The sequence below is a fragment of the Poecilia reticulata genome, chromosome 10, assembly GCF_904066995.2.
Source record: "Poecilia reticulata chromosome 10, P_reticulata-male-v2, whole genome shotgun sequence".
NCBI lineage: Eukaryota > Metazoa > Chordata > Actinopteri > Cyprinodontiformes > Poeciliidae > Poecilia > Poecilia reticulata.
This window is the reverse complement of record NC_088839.1, coordinates 24,260,083-24,276,879: the sequence shown is the minus strand read 5'-3', so window position 1 is coordinate 24,276,879 and position 16,797 is coordinate 24,260,083. Positions and strand designations below refer to the sequence as shown.

At 40.2% G+C, this 16,797-nt stretch overlaps 1 long non-coding RNA gene across 1 annotated transcript in view; it reads left to right on the top strand.

The window, feature by feature from the left end:
* The window catches only part of LOC103471534 (uncharacterized), a 99,645-nt gene extending 89,927 nt beyond the window's left edge, over positions 1-9,718 (top strand). The window contains exon 6 of the long non-coding RNA XR_534665.3: positions 9,616-9,718. This is a non-coding gene — a long non-coding RNA (uncharacterized LOC103471534). The remainder of the gene's footprint in view (positions 1-9,615) is intronic.
* Positions 9,719-16,797: the final 7,079 nt, after the last annotated feature.

The window sequence follows — 16,797 nt, the reverse complement described above, 5'->3', positions numbered from 1 at the left end:
CAAACTCAGCAAAACATGGCTGGACATGACAAAGAAACACCTAGAATGTTTCTCTAGGTGTCCTCCATGGAGGAGGTGGAAGATTAAGCTAGCTAGCTAGCTAGCTAGTTAGCTAGCTAGTTAGCTAGCTAGCGTGGGTGTTCTTTGTTGTATGATTGCAGTGCATCACATAACTGAGGCAACAGTAGCAGAATGAATTTTTCCACTTGCATTTTATTTTGATTTATCTTGGATGAGAAGCTCCAGGTCTTTTCAGGAGAACTCAAAATTGTTTTTTTTAAATAAATCATAAAATATGCTTATATGATAAAAAAAGATAACTTATTAAAAAAAAAATTTAACACTGAATATTGAAAAAGTAACACTGGATTTTCTGTAACACATCAATTATTGACAAAAATGTTCTAGATCAGATAAAAGGGTTCCTGTTGCGGAAGTGTTTTACTGAATGATATTTATGCATTATTGATATTTTGAGGTTTTATTTCAGTTCTCCTGTAAGGTTGGAAAGCCTCTTTGCCATCACCCTGATCTTTAGCTCCTTCCAAAGATTCAGAAAAGCTGTTAAGAACAACACACACATACATTTGAGCTTCTACATCCCTGAAACACAACAGATAAAAGCACTAGAAGTGAACGTCTCCCTCCAAATCTTAATGAATTCAGTTTTACATGAGGTCTCTTTCGACCAGCCGTGCTGCTTGATTAGAAGACATTACAAGAGATGCGTGCTCAGCAGTCAAAAGTATAACCGCCTCGTCTTACTGTAACACCCATGTGTCTTCCCTTCGACAGTTTCATCTCCTATGCAAATACAGACCCAATGGAGCCAGTAATCATTCATCAGGAAACTGTCTCCAAATGGTAACCGCTTCTGTCCTGCTCATTCATTATTCATCACCATGGACGGGTCAGGCAGCCTCCTCATACTCATTCTTCTGTTTGTCTGCCTCACTCTGAGCATTGGAATAAGGAAAAAGTCCAATGCTCACTTGAGAAGCTGTCGCCTTTGAGCCCAGGGTGAGGCGGTGTAACTTGGCTCGCTTCTCCTCCCTTGGTTTCCTTTTTTATAAAACACCTTGCCTGTCCCTGATACCCCTCTTCATTATGCGTTTAATGAGAAACTCCTGCATACACGGCACAGAACACAAGGCGAGCGCCCATTTCACAAATAAAGAAAGAGAGAGGGATGCATTTAGAAGCAGCTGCAGGCAGAGTTTCATCACAAATGTGACGGGTGATGTGACTCACAAAGAGCGGCGGTCATAAACGGGCCGGCGCACAAACAGCTGAGAGGAAGTTCATTCACGTCGCTCGTCTCTCTCTGCTGCCATCACGTGTGGCGTTTAATTCAAATTACACTGAAGAGGCAAAAGCAACGACCCAACATGTTAACCTGGCGGAGGAAGAAAAAATGAGCTTCCTTGAACACAGCAGCGCAGTGCTACTGTCTCGCCTCCATCCCCGCAGGAATTCCCCGTCTGTGTATTAATAACCACTTCAAAGTGAACACACTCCCCTGAATGTGTTGTGCATCCATTTAAGAGGCTATCTTTCTCTGTTATGAGCCCCCACACACCCCCAAAGCAGGCTTCATGTGAACTTATCAAAGCAGCATACGAGCCAAACCTGCTGGCTATATCCGCCATCATCATCGAAGTTAACAATTCAGAGTTTTATAGTGAGAAAAAAAAAATCCTTTTGATGGAAGATTTTCCTGCAAAAGGTTAATCAAAGCAGTTGGAAGGGTAAACTGTTTGTTTAAAGCCTCCAAACTTTACACTGCTAATGAAACAAATCCAAAAATAATATATGGCAACTGTCATCAACTTGTCTGATGAGCCGAATTTATGGCAGATGACTTTTGCCCCGTGGCGACAGCTTCAGCGAGGGATGTCAGAAATGTTAAGTTTTCAGCTGTAACGGTTTTGTCAAGTTTATAGAAAGGGGCTGGGTACATCCCCTCCAGTCTGTCATCATACTTAAATGGAGCATTGTCTAGGCCCTGCAGCTCCCTCAGATAAAACTGCCTGTGGTGCAATTTCCCCAAGACCCCTCAGGGCCCATAATTCTCTTTGTAGGTTGTCTGACAATTTGCTAAACAGTGGAAACGGGGACATGGGAAGACTGAGAAGAGCTGCAGCTTGCAGAATCTTCACTGCAGATGTTCTGCTTTGTGAACCCTTCGGATCTTCTGTGCGCAGAGCTTTGCCTCACATGCTTTCACATTCTGTCTCTTTTCAGCAACCAGCTGACTCTAGAAGACACCTAATTATTAAACAGTCCACCTGCGTGTGGCTTTTGTGAAGAACCACTAAATAGAGAGAACCACAAAGACAAAGGAACGCAGCAGACAATGTGCAAGAAGCTTCACAAAACAAAAACATGGCCGACTCCCAAACCTGGAAGGCGTGGTAAGAAGAGTATTAATCAGAGAAGCAGTCAAGATGTCCATCATTTCTGTGGAAGAGCTGGGAAGATACTGAGCCTTGGTGGAGAATTTGCTGACACAAGTTTTTCTTTTATTTATTTTTTTAGCTTACTCAAATCTGGCCTTTGTAGGAAAAGGGTACGGATTGTTGAACTAAAGACCGAAAAAAGTCCAGTTTGCAGTTTTCCACAAGCCATTTAGGCGTGGGATCAGATGAGATCGGGTCGGGAAACGAACACAGCAGTGAGACTGTAACACATTTTCCTTATTTTCATTTTAAGGTATCATGTATTGTCCTGACACATTGGGACATTTTATAGCACAATCTGCTTCTTTCAGTTGTTGTCCAAAAAGCTAGAAAAATAAATCACTATTTCAGATTTCTTTTGCATTTTAGCCAGTTTCTTCATTTCTTTTTTTTTTTTTACAATTAAGTTTGTGTGTGATCTTTTTGTTAATTTTACATGAACTCCATCCACAAACATCTGTCACTATAGTAAAAATCATTCTTGTTTGCCTTCATTTTGAGTTTCTGGCAGCTGATCACCAAGGAGGAGAATCATCCTGGAACATTTGCTGCCTGCTCTGCACTACTTATTTTCATTTTAGCCATAAAACTGTTGAAATCATATAGAAAACTAATTTACACAACAGTCAAAGGGACAAATTGATTTTCTAATATCATTATTGCCGTCTCGCCTGCCTCCTCTGACTGCATGTCAATGATATACTGTCCTTTGTTGTTCTCTCACATAAAGTCCTATATGAAAATGTGTTACTGCAACATGTCAAAATGTGAAAACATTTCTTTTAAGTGGCTGTTAAAGTGAGAGAAAATGCAAAAAAAAAAAAATGTGCAGCAAGATTTCAAGAGGCTAAAAAAAAGGTTAAATTTTCATTCTGACTTTCTGGAATAATTTTCAGTCCTTCACAGGTTCATCACATTGCAAACTGACTACAAACTATGAATGATGTAATTCCAGCGAGCATGAGATGCTCGGAAAAACAAACATGTAGAAAAACAAGCCCTCTAATGACGCTCAGCATCGCCCCACACTTGTCGCGTTGCAGACGTGAGCGCGAGCGCGCTCTCACATCAAGCCATCTGCAGTGCTGCAAGCTATCACCATGCCACTCACAAGGACAAAAGTTGCTCAGAAAAGCCAAATTTATGCAAAAATCTGTTGTGTTGTCTGTAAAGAATGTCATAATTGTGCCTTTGTGAGTTTATTTTGGAAAAGCAAGGCAGTCACAGAAAGTCTTTTTTTATTTCTCACAATTTCCTCCACATTCTTCCTCTTATTGCAAACAATTCACAGCCAACTAGTGACTGTACGAGCAAAATTGCCTCTTACTATTTGGGCTGGGATTGCCGGAGGGATGGCCAGAGGGAACTAAATAACAAATGAGAGGACAGGATGAAAGACGCTGCTTTAATTCACCACAACTGATTTGATAATAAAACTCACAGTGAAGCCAATTAAGTCCTTGGCGAGTTCTGCCATCGTGGATGTTGAAGTTGGATTCAGAACCAGCGTGTTGTCTGTTATTTAACTATGTAATTTAGGAATAGTTTTCCCCATCTAGCTATTGGGATATTATACCGAATAAGAGAGCGAATGCTAATGGCATCCTTACCTCACCAAATTAGAAGTTGTCAGTAGTTCTGTCTCGTTGGAAACTTTTCTTTTAGCTCTGAGCGTGAATTTTCATCCCAGAATGGGCTTCAGGACTCCAAGGTGACATGGAGTATAAGTCAATTCTTCACACAAAGGAAGTAATTAATTAGGATGTCAAATTCAGGGAGCATCCTCGCCTTCATTTTTCTTCTTAATTGGGGAGTAATTTAGAAATTTGAAAGGTGGCAGATCGCATTTAATAAAGATTGACACCTGTTATTTTTTTCCTGCCTTCGCCACCCAACCGCTGACTCCGGTTTATTAATGGTCATGTCCTCCTGTAAGGCACAGCCGCTTTCTCAGAGCGCGCTGTCAAAAGGGTCATGTCCCGATACGCAGCAGCGATTGGTGGGCTGCTGGGTGCCGCCCTTAAGGGCAGAGCTTTATGACAGAACGGGCCTGCTCTTGATCTGGACTGCTCACATCCAGCTGTCTCTCCCAGAGTGATGACTTCATTTTGACCGCTCCCAACGCCTCCTGAAAGTCTCCGCCATGTTATTGCCCCATGAAACCAATAAAGGCTTTAACATATGTTAGAAGGTCAAAAACGGGTGTTTTCACCTTTCACACTGAACACGCTGGGAGGGATCAGCTCGCACAAAAAGATGTGAGCTGCAGGCTGGTTATTGAGGGAAGATTAATTGCTGTCTGCTCTCTAGCTGAGCTTAGTCTTGTGTCCTGAATGTGTGCCAGTGCAAAAATAAGTGAAAACGTACAATTTTACTTGAACTTGTAAGGGTTTTATCTGCATTCAGGATTGTCAAACTCGAGGCCCGGGTGCCAAATCTGGTCCGCCGCAGCTTTTCATGTGGCCCTCTAGACTCTGGAGGGACACGTAACAAGAACCTTAAAAACTGTTGTGTGCTTAATTATTATTTTGTCAATCAAAGTAATTTGCATGTGTATTCTGCCAAACTACATTAAAAGAGGCAAAGAAGTGAAAAGAGGATGAATATTATTTAAGTTTAAGAGCGACTCATCGAATTGCAGAGGCAGCTATTTGTAAATTTCACAACAGTTTTAAGAGGTTTTATCGCTACATTTTGGCACAACCGGCCTTTGAGAACACTCATAATTTTTATATTGTCCAAAATGAAAATGAGTTTGACACCCCTGGTTTAAAATATTAGGCCTTAAAATATGATTTTTACATTTAGCAAAAAGTTTTTCACATGCAAATATCAATGCTGCCAAATCTTCTCAATTTTTTAATCTTTCAAAAAACATCGAAAGTTTATATTGTTGTGAATTTATGTAATAAAGTAGAGAATATGTGAAGAGGGAGGACAATATTTAGTATAAATAGTTTGTTGTGCACATATCCCTCTACTTTTAATGAAACTAGTTGCCTAGTCACTAGTTAGTCTACTTTACACACATCTGACCTCAAGTTTCACATCACAGCTGCTAAAACTCGGCTGTTTTTAATTTGGTGTGTTTGTTTAATAAAGGATTCTGGATTCTGTGTGTATTTTAATCTCACTATAAATACGGCTGTTTCGAAAAGCATCACAGGTTTCTTAGGGAACGAAAAGGACGGTGAAGAGCGAGGAGCACAGTGGTCAGGTCAGAGATAAAGATGTGAAGAAGCATAAAGCACAGATACAAATCTATAAAAACATGGCGGTCCACCTAAATGGACAGGCCAGTAAAGGAGTGATCAGGGGTCAGCACCACCAAGCTGCAGAATAAAAACATGTTTTGTAATCTCTGTGTATTGGCAATCAGAGAGGTGAGAGCAGTTTAATTTTTAAAAAGACTGAATTACCTGTATGGTTGCATCAATGCCCAAGACAAGTCTAGGGAGATGTGCAGTCAAGAGAGAGCAGAAGGTCAAGAACATAATTTTTTTTTTTTTTTGCTTTTGTGCTTTTTAAACTTGAGTTTGGCCTCTTTTTCAGCTCTGTGCTCCGTTTTCCAAAACAAACTGAATGCTGCAATGCTCTACTGTAATGAATAAATGTTGTTTGCTACTTTTACTGAATCACATGATGAATTTCTAGTGCAGCATACAGGAGAAGAAGCTCTACAGAGTTGAACGCCGCCACAAAACTGCTGACTCACTGAAGCAACAGTTTAAAGACAACTTGCTCCCAGTTTGCTAATTCCTCCACCTGCAGCGTCACTCTCTCATTTGTCAATACTGTCTTCCTTTACACTTTATGTTCAGATCCTTTTTTTAGTTTTTGATTGTGTTTCAGTCAGGTTTCACACGTGCTTCTATGTTCGTCTCAGGTTCATTGTACTTCTAAGAAAAGAGAAAATCAAGATGGCGGTTAACATCGGGCCAGCAGCTTCTGCCCCTATACATTAAATAATATAATAAAATAGCCCTAAACAAACTACAAAACAATAGCTCCCAATGAGCAGTTGGCAGCAGTTAACATTTGTACAATTAAACACTGCTAAAATGGGCAACATTAAAAATGATAATATTTAAAAACATACACAAAACATAGAACATTTACTCATGAAACACTGAACTGTCAAATTTGTTTTAAAAAAACATTTTAAAATATAATACTTGCAAAGAAAACACAAACCACAGTACAGTTACCAACGGCAACAGAAAAAGGGGGAGGAGCCGGTTACTATGGTAACCACCAACTGCCAGTAGCAGCGTCAAACACCAATGAATGTCTGAAGAAACAACTTCTTCACTAAATAAATTCAAAGAATAACCTAATTTTGACAAACTTCACATTTATAATATTGTTAAAATAAAACCCTGTTACATATGATCTGCTTTGTCTTTTGCCAAAATAAGTTACAGACTTTCTCCTGTCTGCATTAAAGCATTAGGTTAACTAATTAGTAACCAGTTAGTTTATGGCAGTCTAAGGGCAGAAGTCTTTCCACCTCGACAGGATGCAATTAAATGCATTTCTTTAGGGAAACAAGGTGCAAAAAACAAAGTTGGGAAAAAAAAACAATAGCAGTGTTCTTTAGTGCATCAAATTGAACTTTAATGCATATTCACTAAACACTTTATCAAATTGAACACAGTTTGTTAATTGGGTTGCAACTCAAGCTATCTTGGTGTCTATGTGGTGAAAAAGACTCTAATTTTTAGATAGTGGTTTGAAAACAGAAAATAATCCAAAACCTAATAAAGTGATCATATATTCAGTAACAGTTGGAAGAGAATTAAAAATCATGATCAAGATCTAAATATATACTAAATTAAGGATCAAAATATGCAGGGAACCTTTTTCAACTCCTGCTCTTTTACCTGAGAGGTGATGAATGGTTTGCCCAAAAAGAGAGAACACCCAGCCAGAGTCCCATGTTGTTTATTTTCCTGTTGATAAAGACATGTGAAGAAATTAATTTTGCGACGACAGCATTATAAATCAATTTGTTCAAACTAAAATACATGTTTATGTGCGTGTGACCAAACACAAACAAGTGCAGTCTAAACAAATCCGGCACGCAAGCAGCTGCTAAACTAATCATCATTTCAGAGTAATTCACGTGAAACAGAGCCACGTTGTTGGCAGCGCTGTCACAGGACAGAGACTCTTAATCAAACCTGAGCTCTGTCACATCACTCTTCACATTTCCTTCACACACAAAAAAAAAACGAGCCGAGGATGAAGTGTAAACGAAGCGTGTGGAGGGAGTCACCTGCCTGAAACAGGAGCAGTAGCTCCCATCAGAAGCGAAGCTACATAATTATTGTTTGTGTGCGGCAGATTGGGCAGCTTGAAAGGGTTAAGCATGAGTGGATTAAAACGCCGGCACACATCCGTTTCCATACTCTAATCCTCTTAGTGCCCACTCCTAATACGTTTTTATGTCTTTCCTATCTCTCATAGAGGTGAAATATCAGATTAGTTGCCAGGCTTTGACTATATCTTATTACAACCTTATCTAACACAAAGAGGTTGTGAGCTTCCAGACGGGTCAGCACCATGCTGGCTACTGGCCTCTTCACTGTTTCCTGGCAATATGATAAATGAAGACTCATTTAAAAAAAAAAAAAGATGTTACTATGGACTTTTATATGCTGGATCTTTCCGCCATCTTGTTTATTTGCGGCCTGTTGTGTTCAAGTACAGCAGGAAACAGCAGAGATGCAGCTGAGGCATGTCAACGTGAAACAAATCCCTCTTTTCTTTTTCCCATCTGGTGATCACTGTCAGAAAAATTACTCTGAAGCCCTTGTGCTTATTGACTGTGGCAGGCTTAAGCTCATGCACACCCGTATGCACGCATGTGTGCATGCACCCATGTAATAAACCACGCCTAGTGTAAATGCTATAAACAAATAGTCTATCAACCTAAGACCTAAACTCAATTTCAGCGCCGCCCCCAGCTGAACTAGATCTCATACTGTTAAAATCAATCATTCTGCTGCAGAAGTTAATGAAACATATGAGAACACAGGAGTTAAATCAATGAAAGTGCTTTCATCAAAGGGTCTGTGATGCTATTTAACAAAGATCTATACCTCACAAGTAACTGGTGTGAGCAGGAAGGGGCACAGTGCTGCTACAAAGCAGCCTGGCATGATAAACTAATGACTAACTTGTGCAAAGTTGTAGTTATAAATCACTCTTGGACACAGAAGCAAGTAGGTGCAATGAAGTAGTTCAACTTATCAGTCTCACTAAGGGTTATGAAGTGCTCCTCCAACTTGGTGCAGCTGGACCAATGCCTAATCAGGTCACCTTTACAGGAAACTTAATTCAAGCTCAGAAAGTAACACCATGCTGAGTCACTTTCCTGCATTTCTCTGTTGTCCAAAAGCAAACATGACCTTCTGCCTCACAGCGACCGCCAACTTTATCGGGACTTTCTTAAGGGACCCGTAACCTATCGTCCAGTCGCACATTTAAAGATATTGTTGGTTTTTTTTGGTTGCATTGGAGCCATAAAAATGAAGCAAAGTCAAAGAAAACAAAACAGTATTGCTCTTCTAGCGTTCCGACAGTGGAAAAAAAATGTAGTGCTTGCGCCAATGTGCTGCGGAGAAGCTTAAATCAACGGGTGAAAATATATCATGAAGTTGTTCATTGACAGGGCAAACTAGACGTCAGAATGTGCATTTAAATTACATAACTCAATTATTATTGTGGAAATGCAGTATTCTGCACAAAGCTGTTGCCTCACAGGCACTGAAGGAAAGGATGAACATGAGGAAAAAAACCTCAACTTTTGGGTAAGATGGAGGATCTGTGATGCTGTGGGCTTCTTCAAAAGGCATAGATGGAGAGCATGATGTCATATAGTGTTTGGAAGGATGGGCAGACGGATGCTCAACAATAAACTAAACATGTAATATATTAATAGAATAACAAATTAGTCAGATTTTTGTAGAAAAGTGATTTGTAAATTGTAGATCTGAGACTAAAATTACTCTTGGGTCCATTGATTTCTATTTTACTCAAGCTTGTTGTCCATTTCCAGCAACAAGATTGATGTTTAAGAACAAATAATGTATGTAACACTTTGCCCGCATGTTTTGAAATACCATGCAACTGTGAACATCTCTACCTACAGATCACCAGTCGCCTCTGTTATGCTTGTACACAAAACCAACCTGAGAGTCATGAATGTCCAATGGATCCGACACTGCTGCAGAAGAAGTATTTTCCACCACATTTCTCACAAATAAATGTTGGATTTTTTCTCAAATTTCCTGTGTGAAGTTTTGCTACTGCAATAAAATATGGATTTATTTGAAGGGATTTTACACCTCTTTACCAAGAAATGCATCCAGCAGCGTATGCATTTTTAATTAGCCACCATCAGCCGCTGCTCCTCCCCCCCCACCCCAGTCTCCAAACACTGTGATACAATGCAATAGAATAATCCATTCACCTTTAACTTGCAGCATTTAGTCGGCCTGCTGTGCTTGTGTCTGTGAAGCAATGCACTTTCACATGGGCACAGAGAGGGAGGCAGTTAATCCACAGGTTTATGATAGGGAAAGTTTTTCTCTATCCACCTTAAGAAGATCCTCCTTTTCCAGTCCTGTGCAGCCCAGATATCAGTCAAGAGCGAAGGGAGGAAAAGTACACAGATATGCACTGAATGCACATCCTAAGGTCTGTAAAGGGCTGTGCAGGCTCCCGCAGAAACTGTGGAAGGGTTGTTCCACCGTTGTGATTATCGGGCTGCGGTACTGACAGCAGTATAAACACGTATTGATGGGGAAGGTTAAGAGTGTGGCTGCAGGACAAGCTGGAGGAAGCTGTTTGCAGCCCCTGTGTTTGTGTTGACTTAATAAGCTGGTCGATGTTAGAAAACAAGGTCCATGAGCTGCAGCTGCATTATTTCTGAAAGTTTTTTTGCTCAAAAGGCAATAAATTAAAAGGCAAAAAGGAAAAAAGAAAAAGGTGTAATCTAATAAACAAGGGTAAAAATAATTTCAAATAGTTTGCGAAGTAAGGAGCGCATTCATCCTGTTTGTCACGTGTCAAGGACAAACATGAATATTTGCTGTTAGTCTCTAATTTACGGAGAATCAAAAGCTTTTTAGTTTCAGAAAATACATCCATGCTATGTGATAAAAAGCACTTCTAAAGGTCTTTCCACAACAGAGGCAGAGAGAGACAGAAAAATTGAAATACCTTATTCCTAACGTTTCAGAGTTACACAGTCAATGGTCAGGTCTGAGTGAGTTTTACCTCCAGTGCTGCCATTCAGAGTTCACTTCCACCGCGCATTGATCCTGAACTCTTTCTTGGAAAACAGCCAGCGCTCAGGGAGCTGGAGGAAAACTGTTGAGCGGCGAATCCAGCGATGTCTCCCTCTCAGAAGAGAACTGCTGACTCCATCTGCATCTCTTGACTTGCAGAGCGCTCACAAATTCAAATACGCGGACGGTTAAGATACGAGAAAAAGAAGGACGAACGGCCAGGTGGAATACAAATGTCTCGGCTTAAAAATAAACCCAAATCGTGAAGGAGTTTTGAAGGAAGCAGAGCATGTGGGCTGGGAGCACATCTCCTCCTGCTATCTCCTCATCCTGCTGCAAGAGGCCATGTGAAAATTGCCCATGAATGAAACGACTGTTGACACAAAGAGAATTATTATTTTTTTGCCCTTGGTCCACTGTACAGGCAGTGGATTATGAAACGCTGTGATCCATCCTGAGTCCTCAGGCCACAGTAAACATTAGCTGACACATGGGGAGGAAGGATTCCCCACAGCCGGAGGGCCAGATTGCCTCTTGCCAAAATAAGCCGCACCGAAAGCACCTCACGGTGAAATGGATAATGAAGGCTGGAGGTTCTGGAAGCAGCGTTTACCTTAATTATTCAGGTAATAACCGTCTTAGCTTACCTGCAGGTGGTATTGATTGAAACTGGACCTGAAAGAGCGAACAGAAGATGTCAAGCATAGCATTAGCATTTATGAATATAACCTTGAGTCTTTTTCTGAACGGCTTTCTTTGTGATTATCCAACCATTGATCAGCAGCTGCGTTTCCATTGACCATTCGCTTAATGGAGACGCACCGGTTTCTAAAAGAACTCGTGTTTTCTGATAACGTTTTGGAGCCAGGATTTATGGGTAATATCACACAGGTCACATGATCAACAACTGGCTGTTTCCACTGGAGAAAACTTCGAACAAGAAGACGACAGGAAGCAGTTGGAGGATCGGTATGTTTTTTTAATTACTTTTCGCTCTGACAAACTTATTGTCAATAAGTTTGTCAATTGCCGAAATTGTGTTTTTTTTTTGACATTTGCAGAGTATTAACAAAGCTTTGTACACATTTGTAATGAAAATTCAGCTCCTGATCAGTGAACAAAGAGTCAAAAACACACTTGAATATCTTCGTACATTGGTCATTTTATTAGGTACACCTTGCAAGTAATAGGGTTGGATTTCTTCATTACAGGTTCAGAGAGGTGTTTGAAAGATTCATCTCACCCAAAGAAGTGTGACTTATATCACTGAACTGCACACAGTTACTGCATCTAATCGTGTTTTTGAATAGAAAACTAACAAAATGGACGGTCTTAGAGGGTTTAAACATCATCAATCGGAATTTATCAAGAAAACAATAAATCAGAAAACTTATGACAAGAAATTTATCATGATAAACGATACGATAAATGCCCACCCCCGCCCTCAAGTCCTCCGTCCTGCTTGTTTTAGGTGTTTCCTTCTTGCCACAGACTTGACCTAAATGAATGGGTGTTTACCAGCACTTGATGTTTCGCCGAGGAGGTAATTCAATCATTTTAATCAGGTGAAGTGGAGCGGAGACGCATCTAAAACTAACAGTGGCCCCAACCGGTGTTGAGAAACACTGATCTAGAACCTGTCTGCCCGTTGTCCTCAGACATCTAACGCTAACAGGGCGCCGTCGCCCACACAGCTGCAGCTTGGTTCGAACAGGTGCGCCTAATAAAGTCGTCCTTTCAGTCAGTACACCTCTGAGACATCAGCAGAGTAAATGATAGAGAGGGAAAAAGCTTCTTAGATTAAATGTTTGCGCCATCCTTTGACTTGAACAATAGTAAAAAAAGTTCTGGTAGATTAGTTATGAAAAGTGGGCCGAGCTTTAAGTGGGCCGGTTTTACTTTTAAACATCACCCATCATCTTACTGGTACATTTCAGGCAGGGGTGAAAGTAAGGGGGTACGTACAGATTTAGCGGCTGTACGCAGTACCTGCAAGAGAGGGGAGCGGATGTCGGCTGTAAAAAAATCAGTGGATTCACTGTGCAGCCGTGAGTTCACCCACTAATCAGCCGTGACTGATTAGTTTTTCAAGAACAATCTAAAACACAACTTAATCAGTTAAATAACTTTTTTCCCATTTCATATCATTTCTGAACTGTTTGTGTTTTGCTAGAGCAGCGGTGCGATATGTCAATCGTGGAAGGTTTTGAGTCGATCTCGGCCGTAGGTGACAAACTGAACGCCGCCAGGAGGCTGAGACCAGCACGTCCTCCTCTGACTCCTTATCAAAACGTTCATAACTTTATTTAAGAACAACAACAAAAAAAATCAACAAAACGTGTTCAAATTAATGAGCCGACAACAATAATAATCTCAGTAATTATTGTTTCAACAAGGTGTTTCGCAATTCTGTGCATTTCGGTTCCATGACCAAAATAACGAGCAGAGCAGGAGTTTAAAATGAACTAATCAGCCACCGCTCTGTTCAGGGAGCTTATTAATGATCGTAAAATAAATATCAAACCTGCAAATCTGATATTGTAACGGACTGAAATGATATGTTTTTAACATAATCTCTGGTCGGCTTGTGGAGCGCAGGAGGTTGTCATGGCAACGGGTGTGCTTAAATGACAGAGAGACGGAAAGTAAAAATGTGCGAGTGGTTTAGATTTGATCACCTGTTCGGGTTGTTTTACTTTTGTTTACCTTTGCTGTGGCTCATCACAGCCGCTGTAGTTTCTGAATGTTCAATACACAACAAACTTGGACTAATTACCTCGTTTGTCCGTGACTATACGTCATTGACAACAAACATCAAACACGGTAAATATGTTTCATTAACTATTTAACAAACAAATGGCTTCTACCGCGATAATTATGTGAAATTAAATTGTCTAATATAAAATAATAGTTTGGTGTTGTCGGGCTCAGAGTCTGAGAAGGTTTTCTTTTATCAAACAATTTTTTTGCCTCTTATTTAGTAGAAATATTGATGTTGATGAGACTTTCTCCAAAATGATAACCTTTTTCAACCTTTATTGCTCCACTCCACTCAAATGACAGTGAAATAAAATCCAGTCCAACATCTGGTTTGAGGTGATTCCTCTGGAACCTGTTGGAGGAAAAACATCCCAACTTCAGAAGATGAGCTTTAGCTTAACAGAGCTCTGTGGTTCCTCCTATCAGTATGAGAGTCAGGGTGAGGAGGCGCCATGTTAGGAAGAGAAGTGGAAGCTGCAGGATCTTCAGAACAAACAGGTCATGATGCTAGGCTACTGATTATCCCTCTGTCTGGACACAGGATCAATAGAACCAGTTTAAAAGCTAAAATTAATGGTTATATGCCAGACATGGAAAACTGGGATGCACTCCATGCCATGATGTTCAGAGTTTAGGTCTCATGGCATCTCAAGGTGTCAACATTGCAGCCAGTGGGCTGAGGGAAATATAGCTTTATTTTGTTGCAATTCAAGAGCTAATTAAAAAAAATTAATCATCACAGAAACAAACAGGTCAAGCAATATTTTATTTATACATATATATATATATATATATATATATATATATATATATATATATATATATATATATATATATATGTTATTTATTTTATTTTATTTTTTTGTTTTAGTACCCCCAAGAATTTAAAACTACTTTCACCCCTGGTTTCAGGGCTGTGTCCGGCGTTACGTCAGTCTTTGTTTCCCAGTCGATGCGTTCCCTCAACAGCTCCACATCGCCCAGACATCAAAAGACTTAAACAAAAAAACAACAGCAAAGAAAAAGACCCCTCCTGAGTTTTAATCAGGGTTAAAATAAACAATATTGGCGAAAATAGGAAAGTTTACTTTAAATTAATGCACAAATCTGTTCAAATAATGAAGCAAGAGCATTATCTCCATTAAAGAGGATTTGAAAGCAAGTAAACAAGCTGCCATTTACCTGTGAAGTTTTAAAATGTTACACGGATTTGAACAGATCCGAACCAGCGATTGACAAAAAGGTCTGCCCCAGCTCAACCTGCAGTAAATACAGTTTCTCTCCAAAATGTTTATACCTCAATCTATTTTATTTGGATATTATGTGAAGTGGGAGAAAAACAATACTTTTTTTGTACAAATAAAAATCAGAAAATTTCAGAGAAACTAAACTCCATTCAGACTTTTTATTAGAACCATCCTTCACTGCAGTTTCATCTGCAAGGTTTTCCTTTTACACATCCATCACCATGTACAGTAACTTTAATTAAATGAGTTACAGCAACGTTTAATTCCCCTTTGGGATCAATAAGGCAGTTTTTAAATGAACTGAATTGAATTGTGTGCTTCCACCAGCTTTATGCATTTAAAAACTTCTACATAGCAAAATCTTTGAAGTTCAGTCAAAATCGAGTTTTGAAACAAGTTGAACTTAGTTTTGGACTTTGACTAGGCCAGTCTTACACATGGATTCAAACCAGCATATCCTGTCCTTTAGCAGCTTTTCTGTTTTTCTTCAGTTGACATTTATGCAGCTTCACTGATCTGATCTTCCTACCAACTCTTCCTCCTTGCTGAAGAAAAGCTCCCCAACAGCATGATGCTGCCACTACCATGCTGTGGTCTCTTTAGCCTAAAGCATTCTTTGTTTTTTTGTCATACAAAGCACATTTTTGACATTTCAATAAAGCGTCGGGTTGTCAAAGGACAAATTGTGAGAAAAATTGAAGAGGTTTGAGTTTGCAGTCTAAATGCTGTAGATATAACCTTTCAGTTTCTTGTTTTTGTCTCGTGTTTTTGAATGTTTTACATTTCTAAATGTCAGTGTTGTTAAGGTAATTTCAGCAAAAGTCAGCTGGATGCCGGTTGTTCCTGTGTGTACTTGAACTGTCACCGTCTACCACAAATACTGTGACTGAGACTAAATTCATGACTCAGTTGTCATGCCAAGGAGAATTTATAAATATGCTGCCGACGTTTTAAAAAAACAGAAGCATATTTTCTGATGAGTTGGATCAGTTAAATGGTTTTAACTTAACAGGAAGGGATCTCCGAACCCTAGAGTGAGGAAAGGATGCAAAGCCGACTGAGGCTGAGTTCTATTTGGAAAAGATTACAAATGCTAATATGTTTATTTTGAAATATAAAGGGCCTTCCCAGGATCAAAAAGTCAGTGTGTGTGGTGCTAGAATACAATCTGCTTACGCCAGACCACTCTGTACCAAATGCACAATTAGAGTTTACTAAACAGCGTGATGTGCCTTTCAAGTCCCATCGCCTTAATCGTTCATTGCACAGGAGGATTTGAGTCTCCCAAGGAAGTCAATCCCCCCGTATCCCCTGGTTTTCTGCTGCTAAGATATCTGTAAAAGGAGCCGCCAACCTCCTGTAGCACCTCACTCCACCTTTAACGCCAAAGGCTTTGAAGGCAGCTAATTTCCATACTAATGTCTTTCTTCTCTCCCGCCCCTCACTGTAATTCCAGACCAGGAACGAGGCGAGAAGACATGTGTCGCTTGATCTAATGGCGGAGGGCTAATTGCATTCTGGGACACATGCCTGGAATTTGAAATGTTCAACCCAAAATAAAAAAATAAAAAAGAAGCATGGTGTGCAAGCGAACCACATGCAACATGGAGACAATTAATAACCGTCCTTCAGGGGGGGAAATGTGGGCTGTCCAAGCTTCCCAGTAGACTGCACGGCTGCTTTCATTGATGTCCGCAGCCAGATAGAGACGGGCCTGCCTCTCTAGGCAGCTTGACCCCACTGGGGCTCCACTGTGACTGGACTGTTATGAGGCCAACTTAGCCTGGCCTGCTCCAATCATAAGAGCACAAACAAGCCCCTAACTACCCTGCATGCTAAGCCAGATCAGTCTCGGTGGTGGTTTGTCAGGTTTTGCAGGGATAACATAGCATGAGATTATTTTCTCTCTCCACCGCTCATGCTCGTTGACTCTCTCCCTCTATTTCTATCTCTGTGTCTGTTATTTTGAATTTATATCTCTCTGAGGAGAAGAATGCCTCTTTTGACACATGCTGACACAAACACACACACGCA